At 42.0% G+C, this 10,462-nt stretch overlaps 1 pseudogene; it reads left to right on the top strand.

The window, feature by feature from the left end:
- On the top strand, positions 1-354 carry LOC122751021 (annotated as a pseudogene).
- Positions 355-10,462: the final 10,108 nt, after the last annotated feature.

Raw genomic sequence — 10,462 nt, 5'->3', positions numbered from 1 at the left:
ATGGTTCAGCGTCTGACATATCACTGTAGGTTGTCCTACAATATAGCTTCCAACAAAATCGAGCTGTCATGAACCCCAGGTAACAGAATTGTTTACCTTTATTCTAAGAAAGTTGGAAAAGCACCAAAATCAGCCTGTGGTGTGTACCCAGGAAGACTTCAAGGTGTTCATGCAGTGAGACCTAAAGTTCTTATGAGGCTATCAAAGACCAAAAAGCATGTCAGCAGGGCTTATGGTGGCTCCATGTGTGCTAAATGTGCCCATGACAGGATCAAGCGTGCTTTCCTAATTGAGGAGAAGAAAATTGTTGTGAAGGTGTTGAAGGCACAGGCACAGAGTCAAAAAAGTAAATAAAAAGGATATGTGTTTTGAATAATAAAGAAAATTAAAATGTGAAAAAGATTTCATTAAACACCAGGAAAACAGAAAAGTAATGAGAAAAAGATATGGCATAAAATTAAGAAGATTGAACCCCGAATTATTTAAAGAAGGTGTTGTGCATCAAAAATGGGAAATGGACAATTGACATTGAGACTGATTATAAACATTTCATTCAGAAGTTAAACCAATGTAAATTAATTGCTACAAGGAGAAGAAAAGAAACCAGAAAGCACCTTAGTCAGCAAACATTTAACTTACTTGAAAAGTGGTTCAAGTCCTACTTTTGACACATACATGGTCTTAATCACTCAGTGCCCTCCGTTAACTAAGACAGGAAGCTGAAGTTTCCTATGAAGATGAAATTACATCTCTACACTCCATCCCCCACCACACACAGAAAAGGAAATAGTTTTAGAATTGTCTGTGACTCATAGAGCTTAAATGCTTCACACACACACACACACACAATAGAAGATATAGAAGTAGGATTCTTTAGGGATTTTTTTTCTTTTTCAGGGCAATGAGGGTTAAGTGACTTGTCCAGGGTCACACAGCTAGTAAGTGTCAAATGTCTGAAGCCAGATTTGAACTCAGGTCCTCCTGAATCCGGGGCTAGTGCTTTATCCTTTGTGCCACCTAGCTTCCCCCTAGAAGTAGGATTCAAATTCAGGTCCTCTGACTCCAAATCTAGCATTCTTTTTATTAACAAACATTGGTTTGGTGTGGTAGAAATAATAAGGAAAGATGTCTACACTAGCTTAAGGCTATACTAGTTTTCTCCTTGAGCCTTGAAGAGAACACTAGATTTGTACCTCTCTGATTGAATGATCAAATATAATTTTTATCAGAAACAAAGGAGATGCCCGTCAACTGGGAAAAGACTAAACAAATTATAACTCATGAATATAACTGTAAAGAATAATGAATAGGAAGGATACCGAAAAACATAGGAAGATTTGTATGAATGCATGCAGAGTCAATGAGTAGAACCAAGAAAACGGCGTGTGCAATGCCATAAAACAGCAATGACAAATCAAAACAAAAATGCTGTGAAAATATAGAGACCAAGTTTGGCCTCAAAGAAGAGATGGGAGAATTTATCTTTCCTTGAGTGCTGCCCACAACATTCCCACGTGGGGTCAGAACCAGATTAAAATATAACTGGGAAATATTGACCGAAATGAATAAAAATACAGTAAAACAGAGCTAACATTAATATGGGGTTTTCTAAGCCAACATGTGACCTGCTGGGATACTTATTTAGTGGCACCCATTTCTATTTGGGTTTGACATGGCTGGTGTGGAATATTACAAGTGAGGTTGCACTTGGCTGATGTATTGATTTGCTTTTTTGGTTTTTTTCTCTCTTTTATTCTGTGTCACAAGGTTATGGTTGTCTGAGAGGAGGGAGAAAGGATATTTGGGGATTTGAAAGTAACATAAGGACAAAAGGCATCCAAAATGTTTAAAAATAGTCAAATAGCTGATAGAGACCATGAGGGTTACAGGGAAGAAAAGATCATTTCAGGATGGGGAAGTCAGGGATTGTTTTACTCACGAGATGGGATTTGAACTAGGTCTTGAAGGATGAGTAAGATATGAGTAGGTGGAAATTAGGAGGTAAGGCACTTTAGGTGGGTGGAATGAATACATTTTCCAAATGCTGTTTTATAGAAGTAATTAGTCATGAACTTAACATTCAGTAATCAGATAAATGTATGACCAGAATAAGAGAATGGGTCAGTGAGAGAACAAGAGGATGTATTAGCCTGTAGACCGGTGGGTTCCATTGACATCCACAAAATGTCAAGAAATCTAGAAGAAGTCCCACTTTCAATTTCAGAATATTTTTCCCTCCTCCTTTCCTTTGCTTTTGGGGGACTTAGAAATGTGCACAGAAGAAACAAATTGGTCCATGCTGCTAATAGTCTTTCTGTCTAGCCCTGGCTCCATCCATAGCAGCAGCACTCTCTGCACAGATGTTAAAGACCAAGAGGAACTGAATCATCACCAATCAATTCGTTTTTGTTTTGTTTTTTTTGGTGAGGCAATTGGGGTTGTGACTTGCCTAGGGTCACACAGCTAGTAATTGTGAGGCTGGATTTGAACTCAGGTACTCCTGACTCCAGGGCCGGTGCTCTATCCACTGTGCCACCTAGCTGCCCCTAATCAATTCCTTTTAAAGGAAAGAGTAATGGTGACTGAGAAAGATTCCTCAAGCCAAAGCACTCTGGGCTGTAAGACAAAGATGTGTCCACCCTCCGTGTGAGGAAGGACTGAAGTCTCTGAACTCTCACAGTCATGTTAATGAGCAGTTTGCCCAGCAGCATTTTTATGGATTTCTCCAGGGTTACCTTCACCTGTCCCTCCATGTCGTGCTCGCCACAATGGGCAGAAGTTGCCCTGAGACAGTCAGGCCAAGGCGAAGGGATCTGGAGGGTGAAAAACCAGCTTGGATTACTTTGGGTGAAGTGGACAGAGACATAATTAGACAAAAGATGCTCCTCCTCCTGATGACTAGAGGGTTAAACTTTGTGCTGGGTCAGCAACAGAATTCCAGGTTAGAGGTGGATTTGATTGGGGACACTGTCAAATTTCTCAATGAAAATGATAAAAATTTGGTTCATATTGAATACAATTTGAGGTAAAAACCCTCGGGCTCTAATCCTGTTTAATTGTTTTTCAGTCACGTCTGACCCTTTGTGACCCTATTTGGGTTTTCTTAGAAAATGTACTGGAGTGGTTTGCCATTTTCTTCTTCAGCTCATTTTTTTTTTTTTTTTTTTGCTGGGCAATGAGGGTTAAGTGACTTGCCCAGGGTCACATAGCTAGTAAGTCTCAAGTGTCTGAGGCCAGATTTGAACTCAGGTACTCCTGAATCCAGGGCCTGTGCTCTATCCACTGTGCCACCTAGCTGCCCCTTCTCCAGCTCATTTTAAAGATGAGAAAACCGAGAGAAATAGGATTAAGTAACTTGCTCGGGTCACATAGCTAATCAGTGTCTGAGGCTAGATTTGAACTCAGGAAGATGAGTCTTCCTGACTTCAGGTCTGGCACTCTAGCTACCCTTAGGATGATACTTAGTATATAACAAATAAGGGCTATTTTTCTAGCCATCATTACCACAGAATTGTAATTTTGAAGCAGGCTTTAATCTGGAGTCTTTGAAGTCACAAGAGGGAAGGTGACTTGCAACACTTTTGGGGACAGTCATTTCTTCAGAGGGACAGGATACGCCTGCAGTTTAGCCAGGGAGGGGCTTCCTGATGTAGGGGAGACAATTCATCTGGCCACAGCTGGGAGAGGACAAGCATTGATGACCAAAGGAGAGGCGTCCATCCTACCTGGTGTCCAGCTTAGACCAGTGTCTCGTCACTCCCCCATTTCAGCGCGGCTGTGCCTGCACTCTGTACCAAGTGACAAAGCCAGTGATTTGATAGCAAGGGCCTATTTACCTCCAGTAACACTGCTGGAGTGATAAACTCTATAAGTTAATGGCATTTTTCAAACCCAAACTCCTCAATCCTCCCACAGATCCTCATTCCCCAACACCCTTAGCTGAGGACCTTGTCTCAAACTTCAATAAAAAATTGAGGTCATTCATGCAGAGCTCCCCTTCTTCCCCTCCTCCTCCTTCTGATTTCAAACCGTTCACGTCTTCCTCCACTATGTCGTCAACCCCTTCTCACACAAAGAAGTGGCTTTCCTCTTTGCCAAAGCCAACCTCTACTTGTACTCTTGATCTTGTCCCCTCCCATCTTCTCCAAGAGATTGCCTCCACCACCCACCCCTTTCTCTGCTCTTCAATCTCTGCCTATATATGGAGCAATTCCCTAATGGCTAAACACACATGCACTCATATCTTACCCATCCTTAAAAAAAAAAATCCCCACTAGCTATCAGGTTGTACTTCCCTTCTCAGCCAACTTCCTTAAGAAAGCCAACTCCACTAGGTGTCTCTGTTTCCTATTTTTTCATTGAATTCTAGATCCTCTGAAGTATTGTTTTGAACCTGATCCTTCTCCAAAGTTACTAATAATCTTAATTGTTCCTCCTTAACCTCTCTGCAGCATTTGACACTATTGATAACCAGTATCTTCTAGACACTCTTTCTTTTGTGGGTTTTCATAAATAATACTGTTCTCTCTTGGCTCTCCTTCTGGCTGTTCAACCCATCTGTTCTAGTTTCCTTTTTTCTGGATCTTCCGGTGGGTTTCCTCCAAACCTTTGTATTATATCTTGTTCCCTATACTGTCTTGCACCAGTTCCCATGGAGCCAATGAATATGATTCTCAGATCTGTATAGCTCATCCTAGTAGCTCCTAAGCTCTAGACCTGCATCATTAGCAGTCTCTTGGACATTTCAAACTGGGTGTCCCATAGGTATGTCAAATGCAATAAATCCCAAACCCTGCCTTCTTCTAAATTTTCCCTTTTATTGACAAAGGTACAATCTTCCTTCCAGTACTCAGGCTTGCAATCTCTGTCTTTCTCAACAGTAAGGAGTTGAAAGTATGGTATGAAAGTATCATGCCACCTCTCCAAGCCATTGCCAAATTCGACCATTTCTACCTTCACCACAACTCTTGTATATGTCCCTTTCCCTCCACTCATATAGTCACACACCACTTCAGGCCCTTATTGCCTCTTACCTGAACCACTGCAATACTCACATTTCCCTGCCTCAAGTATCTCCCCTCTCTAATCCATCCTTTACTCAGCAGCCAAGGTGATGTTGCTAAGAAGTATGACCAAGTTATCCCTCTGTTCAATGAATTCTGGTGGCTCCTATTTCCTCTAGGACCATTTATAACATCCTGTCTGATATTTAAAGCCCTGTCTAGCCTGGCAATCCCATTTACTGCTAACACTGCCAAGTCAGAAAGACCTTGGGCATAGATTGTATATCAGTTGTCTGTGGGCAAATAAAATGAGATAATATATGTAAAGTGCTTTGTCAACCTTAAAGTTTTATGTAATTATTATTGTGAATAATATGTGTTGTTAGGTGGTACAGTTGGTAAAGAGAGCACTGGGCCAGAAGTCAGGAAGACCTGAGTTCAAGTATTGCCCCAGATAATTATTAGCTGTGTGACCCTGAGAAAGTTACTTAACCTCTGTTTGACCCAGTTTCCCCATCTTTAATTTCTTTTTTTCTTTTTTTTTTTTTGTAAGCCAACTGGGGCTAAGTGACTTGTCCAGGGTCACACAGCTAGTAAGTGTTAAGTGTCTGAGGCTGGATTTGAACTCAGGTCCTCCCGACTCCAGGGCCGGTGCTCTATCCACTGTGCCACCTAGCTGCCTCAACATTTATTTTTATAAGATTTCTAATTTCAAATTTTTTCCCTCCCTCCCCTTCCTCCCCTCCCCAAGAAAGCAAGCAATCTGATATAGGTCATATATGTACAATAACATTAAACATATTTCTGCATTAGTCAGAGCAAAAAGGAAAAACCTCAAAAAAGAAAAACAACAGCACCAAAAACAAAAGAAATAGTATGGTCCAATCAGCATCCATATTCCACAGTTCTTTTTTTTTCTTTTCTGGATTTGGAGAACCTTTTCCATCATGAGTCCTTTGGAACTGTCTTGTACTATTGTATTGGTGAGAAGAATCAAGTCTATCACAGTTGATCAACACTCTTACTTGATTTTTTAAATTCTTTTTGAGCTCTTCCACAGCCTGAGACCAATTCACATTTTTTTCTTTGAGGTTTTGGATGTAGTAGCTTTGATGTTTTTGTCTTCTGAATTTGTGTTTTGATCTTCCTTGTTGCCATAGTAACTTTCTATAGTTGGAATCTTTTTCTGCTGTTTGCTCATGTTCCTAGCCTATTTCTTGACTTTTAACCTTATACTAAAATGGAGTTCTGCTTCTGGAGCAGTGGGGGCACAGTCCCAAGCTTTGGAGTTTTGGTGCAGCTGTTTCCAGAGATAATTCTGGAGTACTGTAAGTTTTTGGTTCTTCCAAAGAGAGGATCTATGGTGAGGTGTGTTTACTACTCTCCTGGTCTGTGCTATGATCTGGAAGCAACCATAAGTACTATTTTCAGCCCTTCATCTGTGACCAGGGTCCCAGCTCCCCTGTGTGCTAGTGCCCCTCCTTGCCCTAGGACTGAAATTCAGGACTTCAGCCCAGAACCAAGAAGAGACAATGCCACAGAGAGTCCTTCCCCCAGTGGCAGTAAAGGGACCCTTGTAATTTCCTTCTGACCAGTTTTCTGACCTCCTTATAGTCTGTGGGCTGAGAGGTCTGGAAACTGCCACTGCCACCACTGATTCAGTTATCCCCCAAGGCATACTGCAGGTTTGCTGGGGCCCAGCCTGTACTGGATTGTGTTCCACTCTCAGCCCAGTACAACAGACCTTTCTAACCAACCTTCTAATTTGTCTTGGGCTGGAAGATTATTTTATACCCATCCATTTGTGGCTCCTGCTACTCCAGAACTTGTCTTTAGGCATTATTTAACATCTTTTTGAGGGGCTTGGGGGAGGAACTCAGGCAAGTCCTTGCCTTTTCTCTGACATCTTGGCTCTACCCCCTCTCTACATCCCTTATCTCATCAGCTTGCCTAATTATTATTTTTTAAATTTATTATGTTTTTTAGCTTGCATAATTCTAACCTGGCCATGTAGACCATGTTTTGCATGCCTCCCTCAGCTTCCCCTCCCATCTCAGCTCTGTGTCAGTCATCTCATTCCCCATCTTCACCAGAGAACTAGAGTTGTTCACATCCACCTTAGATCTCCCATATTTAAGTCCTGTCACTCTCCTTGTTCACTCTGACCAGCCTGCTGCTGCATGTAGCCAGGCATATTTATATTCCTGCCCTTTAACCTAGGATGAGATCTCTCACATTCATTGTCCACATGGCCTGGTTTGATCTCATCTACCCTCTGCCTTGGTGGGAGAATTCTAGGGACTCTGCTGGTCAAGCCGAGCTGAAGTTGGTCTTCCCTGGAAATACCTATTCAAAGGACTCTTTGTATTCCAAATATGCACCAGCCTGCTATATTTTTTTTGGGGGGGGGTGCAGGGCAATGAGGGTTAAATGACTTGCCCAGGGTCACACAGCTACTAAGTGCTAACTGTCTGAGGCCGAATTTGAACTCAGGTCCTCCTGAATCCAGGGCCAGTGCTTTATCCACTGCACCACCTAGCTGTCCCTCCAGCCTGCTATCTTCATTATCTTCTCCCTCCTCTTCCATACTTCCCACATATACCAATTTTTGCCACTTGGAATGGCTGTCTTATGGAAGGGAGATTTGACTTAGTCTGGTGCAGAATGCAAGAAACATCAACAAGGAAATACACAAACAGCTCCAATTTGTAATCACCAATGGAATTGGTGATTCCAATTATACCAGCTCCCACTCATGGGATACAATACAGTGAAAAGGTTTCTCCTTTTTCGCCTTCTATGTTTACAAAACAAGCTCTATCCTCCTCCATGCCTAAGAGGATTTGCAAATACTTCTAGAAAACCAAGTTAGAAACCACGGAGTTAGTTCTAGAAAACTAACTTCCCAACCATAATACTGTTGAACTGAGATTTATATATGACACTGAAAGGGAAGCTGGTATTCCAGAACAGAAAGAAAGTTATTGCAACACTGGTGACAAAACTGCTTTAGTTGATGCTGGAATGAAGGAGCATATTTTGGCCAGGGAGCCACCCTGCCTGCTTGGTCAAGTCTGATTCTGCTGGCCTTTTGGCTATAGCATCACTGACTGAATTTCCATGGGCACTCCCAAATAGACAGAGACATTTTCCTCAGTCATACTGGAGATCGAGTTGTCCTGGAATTGTGTGGGGAAATCATGTGCAAATCGCTCATGTATTTGGCCATCAGTTAAGTAAAGACTGGAACTTCCTGGCATGTAAGTAAAATGGTGACTATGAGGTGAGCTCACTGTTTCAAGCATCAAAGAAAATGACTGAAGAATGTGGAAGATTGTCTGCAAAGGCCAGGCAGTCTAGCCTCCTATCACACAGGTACATTGTTCATATCTAACAAGGTGATGAGGCTTTTCCCACCCCCTTGTATTTTACATATGTACACAATAAAGACTTATCTTGCATAGTCTCTGTAGCCAGAATATTTCCTGGTTATTGTCATTTGATAATTGTGGCAAACTGTGATGGACTGCTTGGCAACCAGAATGACAAAACTCCTCCTCTTGAACTCTCCTAGTGCAATTAGACACAATAGTCTTAAAACCCAGTTGTCAGCATTATATTTATGAAAATAAGCAATTCACTTTGCCTAAAATGCTTATTAAGTGTAGGTTGTCATAAGTAAACTCTAGTATGGAGGGGCAGTGAGTGAGGTGGCAGAGTTGATAGAGTGCTAGGTCTGGAGAATGGCAGACCTCGGTTTAAATTCAGCCACAGACACTTACCAGCTGGATGACTCTGGGCAAATCACTAAACCCTGTTTTGCCTCAGTTTTTCTCATGTGTAAAAGGAGCTGGATCAGGAAATGGCAGACCACTCCAGTATCTTTGTCAAGAAAACCCCAAGAGGAGTCACAAGGGGTCAGACATGAGTGAAAAAGACTAAAGAACAGCAACAAAACTCTAGTTTTGGATATTTGGGTTTCTGTTACTGAGAAAAATCCTAGGTCCAATCTTTTATTCATCGAATTTTTCAGTGAACAGATTTAAGAGTAGCTTGGATCACAAGTTACATTTTTTACAGGGATAAATCATGAAATAGCTGGTGGTATTAAAAGGGCAATAGGAAATCTAAAGAAGTAAACGTTACAGATGTCCAATCCAATTATAAACTAGATCACAAAAGAGCATTATGGCTCATTCTGCATGTAGATTGCGAAAGAGACCTAATCGCTTCTCACTCTGCTGTTCGAAAGAGCTTATACTGGATACTGGAAGTCTGTGTAGGAGCTCGGTGCAAGTTCTGCTGACCGGCCAATAGATGGCGGTCTCCAGTGGGGCAGGAGTGACGTCAATTAGGGACAGACCGATGAAAAGACCTCTGTGGGCATTTTTCTCTAAGCCCATACTGTGTGTGGAAAAGGTGGATTTTGAGCGTGGGCCGGGCTAGGCGGCTTGATAGGGGTTGAAGCGCTTGGGAGTGTGCGTGCTTTGTGTGTGTGGAGCGTGTGTGGTTGGGCTGTGGGAGCATAGGGGGAGTGAGCATGTGTTTAGAGCGTGTGAGCATGTAGGGGGTTGTGGAGCGTGTGGTTTGTAGGCATATTTACCTGACTGGGGTGATTCCATCATCGTGAAAGTGGTTTTCCCAGGGCGAGGCTTCACTAACAATTTACTTTTCTCTCCAATTACATGTAAGAAGGGGCCTAGTTTTTTTTGTTTTTTTGTTTTTTTGTTTTTTTGTTTGTTGTTGTTTATTTTAAGTTTTGAGGTCCAAATTCGATCTAATCCTCCTTTCCCCTCCCTGGGAAGGTAAGCAATCTGATATAGGCTACACATGTATAGTTATGCAAAACATTTCCATTTTAGGCATTTTGTGTAAGAAAATTTGAACCAAAAAAAGAATCCTCTAATATTCTAACGGGTTCCTTTTGTCTTGGCTGCATGATAAAAGTCGGTGCCTGAGGTAATTCTGGACAGGTTTTGGTTTCCAATGAAATACATTTTTTTTTCAATGAACAAAAATTCCTTCCTTCCTCCCTCCCTCCCTCCCTCCCTCCCTCCCTCTCTCTCTCTCTCTCTCTCTCTCTCTCTCTCTCTCTCTCTCTTTCTTTCTTTCTTTCTTTCTTTCTTTCTTTCTTTCTTTCTTTCTTTCTTTCTTTCTTTCTTTCTGTGAGCGTGTCTACGTAGGGAGGGTGGACGTAAAAGGAGCTAGCTTTACTGTTGTTTTTTTCTTTGAGGAAAGAGAAAAATCGAATAGGCTCGCTTTTTGTCTCTCCGGGGGAGATTTGTCTTTTTGAGTCGTTGCTGTCCCGTCACTTCAGTCACAACTCAAAGCCCAAGCGGTAGGGTACGGGAACGTACCCGTACCCAGGCAAGCTCATTCATCCGCTTATGCTCTGTTTTAGGCCACTGGAAACCCAACATCGCCGTCAAACTTCTCTGCACAGAAAGTTGTTCCCTAAA

Source organism: Dromiciops gliroides, chromosome 3, assembly GCF_019393635.1.
Source record: "Dromiciops gliroides isolate mDroGli1 chromosome 3, mDroGli1.pri, whole genome shotgun sequence".
Taxonomy (NCBI): Eukaryota; Metazoa; Chordata; class Mammalia; order Microbiotheria; family Microbiotheriidae; genus Dromiciops; species Dromiciops gliroides.
Note: the sequence above shows the minus strand (reverse complement) of the source record. Positions and strands in the feature narration are given on the sequence as shown.